Consider the following 4,699-nt stretch of genomic DNA (forward strand, 5'->3'; position numbering starts at 1 on the left):
CTTCTTCCTATGAGATTATTTAACATACATTTCAAGCGGTGTCATTTCATTGGATTTGCTTTACCTATTCAGCTGCTCAAATGATGGACGTAATGAACATACGACTAAAACCTTTTAGAGATGTCCTCCTCTGTCTCATCACCTTCTGTTTGCCATGCAAAATAACTTGCGTGAAAATTGCTACAAAGATATCTAGTTTCAGTCTGAGGCTATAAAAAGGGTCCGTGAGGTCAGAAGTTCTGCAGCTGATTCAGTCACTTGTATTGAAAATAGAATTGGGGATCCAACAGTGGCAGTTCCACAAAGAGTGGGAATCCAAATTGAAATGGGGGAGAAATTACAAAGACTAACAGTATGCCAACCCGTTGCTGTCAAGTCGATTCCAACTGAAAGCGACCCTACAGGACAGGCTAGAACTGCCCCATAGGGTTTCCAAGTTTGTAACCTTTACGGAAGCAGACTGCCACATCTTTCTGCCACGGAGCAGCTGGTCAGTTCTAACTACCAACCTTTTGGTTAGCAGCCAAGCGCTTAACCACTGTGTCAGCCGGGGCTCCTTAACGGCTTGCCGGTTATGTGGAAAACCTGTTGAAGTCAGGTCTGTCTGCGGTCACGTGGCAACTCCTTTGCCGTTAGACATTTTAGACTTCCTCGCTCCTCAGGAGCTTTGATGTTGATGTTGAAAGCTACGAACACAGTGGGGAGGAGGCATGCCTGTAAACTCTCTGGCAGTTATTTAGATTAAACAAAGCCTGGAGTTGATAACCACCTTCAGGTTGCAATTGCTAAGTTGTGATTGGGAAAGAATTTCTCCTAACTGGCTTAGTGAATGGTTTTAGGGAAGCCTTTCTCTAAAATCGGAGCCGTGGTTGAGTGTGACGTTGTCCAGGAGCAGAGCACCAGGCATTCATAGTGCTTGGCACGAGGCTGCTCTTGTGGGTTATGTGACTCCTGCTGAGAGGATTTTCACAATTTATTAATGAGCTTTCCACAACCCTGTTTTATTCTCTGAACAGTTCTACTCTGTGTCTAGGAATAACAAATAAATCTGGGCACTGTGGTTGAATGAACAGCACACAGTTGTGTGAACATTGTATTTGCCTTCCTCTTCCCTCCCTCCCACGTCTAAACAATTCTGTTTCAGGACCCTGGGATGTGATTTTAAACAGTTGCCTGGTTGCAGGATGGGGGGCATGATAAAGAGGGAGGGAAGAGTGGTACTGGTTGTGGAGAGGTGCTGTGTGGAGTTCTGTCTTTTTATTTTAAGGATCAAAGAGTAAGTGGAAACTTTTTAAATTAGTAACTCAGGAAAGGTGAACAGAAACGTTTCAGAAGACTTTACTGTGTGCACACTGAAAATAAAACACTATGCTATGCTTCAATAATTTATCACTTCTTGACAGGGGCTTGAAAAGGGTCCAGTCTAAGTACGGATCACCCATTTGCTCTCTTACAAATGACTTTTAAGGAGAAAATGGATGCCCCTCCAAGTGGAGCGTGCGTGTTCTCATTTGTTTTGTAGAATGTGTGGGGCTGCCAGGTTGCCGTGTCCCTTCATTCACTTCCATCAGCCGCCTCTAAAAGCAGTTCCATTGTCTCCCACCCATCTGTAGCATCCTATTTTTGCTAACTTCCTTCCTGACCTCCCCTTTGGCATGTATGTCTCTATTTTTCCCTTGCCATCTCCCTCTTTAAATAGCTGTGTGGTAGAGGAGTGTTTTCAACCATGGAGCCACTTTTAATCCAGATGGACTTTGGGAAATGCTGCCATTTTTATGGTAATGAAGGCTGTCCCCTGTGTGTGCCTTCGCGGAGAACCGTGAAACCCAGTGTAAGAGCTCAGATTACTTTCTTCTTAGCTAGTCTCCTAGAGGTCAGGGGATGATTGCCATTCGCATTGTAACAAAGCCGTTTGTTCTAGGTTGCAGAATTTTTCACTTGCGTAAATACATTTTCCCTGTCTCTGTGCCCCCAAACCCTGGTTGCTATGCTGTTTCTCTTGGGCTGTGGCAAAACAGAATGTTTAGCAAGAAACAGAACATCGTGCTTGATTTTCAGACTATCTGACTTCACGTTCTGTTTTGGTTTTTTGAGCTATTCCTTGGCTAATCTTCCAACAAGTTGAATTGATTCTTCAAAATTGTTTATCCCAAAACAGAGCTGTTGACAAGTACAAATACAGATGGCAGACATGTGGTATGATTTTCATGTTCTCATCTCAGCGTTCGGTTAAGGGAATGTTACTGAGAGATGGTTTACATCTTCAGCTTTTTGTTCAAGGCAACACGGAATGCATGCTAGCAGTGCTTAATTACGTGACAAATGGTAACAAATGTTTAAGGGGTTTCCTTAAACATCTGAAAACACAGCAGGATTGACTTGACGCGTACAGTTTATCACCCTGGAGGCTATGATAATCTATAAGAATAGAAGCAACCTCTAGAGGGAAAAATTGTCTTTCATAATCACGCTGACTCTCAAGTGACCTTAGTACAGCATTCCAGGCCAAAAGTCCAGTCTGTATTCCCTTACAGGGGACAGACACACCCATCCTTGCACAGACCTCTGTCCTCGGAGCAAATGACCCTCCAGAGGATTGGCTGGCTCTTTTATTCAGAGGCTAATTCCAGCCCACTCTGTGGCCAGGGCTATTCTCCGCAGCCAAATTGTGCGTTAACCATTTTTCTCTTTCCACAAAAAGAAATGGTGGGAGGAAGACAACCGCATTTTCTCATCCCCACCTTGTTGTAGGAGGCCCTGTGCTCAGCAGCACGCCTGACTGCAGTCCTTTGCTAAGGCTGCCCCTGGCCAATGTTGAGCCAGACTCCACCTGAAAGTTGCAGGGTTAGCCCTGACCTCCGTGGGGCCTGGAGAACCAGCAACTCCATTTATTCCGATAACAGCTGCCTGGTTGTATGTACGTGGCAGAGCCTCGAGTCCTGTCCCCATTGTCTACTGACGAGCTTGACTCACCAGTCGGAGTCCAGTTAGCCAGAGTGGGGTGAGTGCAGGAGTGGGCAGGCAAGGATGGTGCGTGCTGTATGGGACAGGACACTGCGGGTAACCCTAACTGCTATCTGCTGTTGCTCCTTTAGCCTGAGTCCCTCCTTTGGGAAAGGGTGGGAGGTCCCCGGGAGTGGAGAGTTGAGAAAGTGGTAGCAGAAATCAGTGTACTGTTCATTGCATGGTAACTGTAGGCATTAGTCCCCTTTCCCAGATGTGGGATAGAAGAGTACACATGACACTGTTCATGCCCCATTTGTAAGGTTTGAATATGAAGGAAAGTGGCACTGTGTAATATTTTTTTTAAAAATTGGGACAAAATTGTGAGAATTCTTTTTAAAATCTTAACACTCTTCTGCATGGATTTGATAGTCTCACCTGTATGTTTACGTTTTGAAATCCTGGATAACCTCAGGACGTGGACTGAGTAATTTTGGGCCCCTACAGGCCCATGTGGTTCAAACTCCACTTTGGGTTTTTTCACCTAGCAAAAGCTGATTTCCTGTTGTTTAGCTCAACAGCCGTGTAGAGTTTTCTCTTTTTTTTTGAAGACCAGTTTTGATTCCTCTGCAGTACTGAAGGATTTTTTTTTAATTGGTAGTAATTGGGGAGTTACAGCAGATGGAAAGGTGGACACACTAGGAACTTAATAAAACACTGGAGTGGCTGGGATAGAGTAGTTTTAGAGACCTAGTCTACCAAAATGTTCAAGTCCACGTGGACTCCATTTATCCCAAGTTTTATCATGGAATGGGTGCTGGTGGGATGGCAAAATATTGAACCAATAATTTAGATTAAAGGAGAGGCCAGTTTGAAAAGTTTAAAATGATTTTAGAGAAGCAGTTCTACCATCATGTGCATACAGTATTCCAAGTCACTATTCAGTGTTTATACCAAATAGAACCCCTACTGAACTTAAACAATAAAAAGAAATTCGTAATCAGCATTTATACAGTTGTGTGGATGTTGCTAGGACAACTGGACAACTTTTTTAAAAACAGTGTATCAGTCACAACCCCAGAATCTCAGTGGTTTGAAACCAACGGCTCTTGCTACACATCCACACAGACCCATAGGTGGGACTCTGCCCACTGTGGTCACCTGGGGACTCAGGTGGAGGGAGATGTTCACCTTATATTTCCACCATCTCCACACAAGGACTCAGGGTTTACTGCCGCAGGGGAAGACAGAGAATCGCGCCCTGGCTTTTAGGTGTTTGTGCTTAGAAGTAACACCAGTCACTTCCATTCCATTTTATTAACCAAAGCAAGTTACACAGCCACGGTTTAAGTTGTCAGGAAAGTGTAATCCTTTGGTGGGCCCAGAAGGAGAGAAAGCCAAAAGGAGGCTACATAGGTGAGCCATGGTAACGTCTACCACAGTATGTTAGCCATGGCCTTTGCATTATTTTAGCACCCCTTCATAGAGCATACAGAAGTCTACCCGAATCCCAGACTGCAGGATTTCCGTGAGATTTTACTGCACTGAAGGAGGAATCTTTTCTTTGTTTAGACTGGGGCCAGAGAACTGTGTTCCTGCTGCCTTCATCACGGTTCTTCATTGGATTCCCCAGAAAAATTGTGATTGTGGTTCCTTCCATGGCTTCAGAGGCTGACTCTGGGTAGTTTGGTTTGGTTTTGTCATTGCAGGATACCATACACATTTCCATTTATTTCTGGATTTAAAAGAAATTGCA

This window comes from Loxodonta africana, chromosome 13 (genome assembly GCF_030014295.1).
Source record: "Loxodonta africana isolate mLoxAfr1 chromosome 13, mLoxAfr1.hap2, whole genome shotgun sequence".
Taxonomy (NCBI): domain Eukaryota; kingdom Metazoa; phylum Chordata; class Mammalia; order Proboscidea; family Elephantidae; genus Loxodonta; species Loxodonta africana.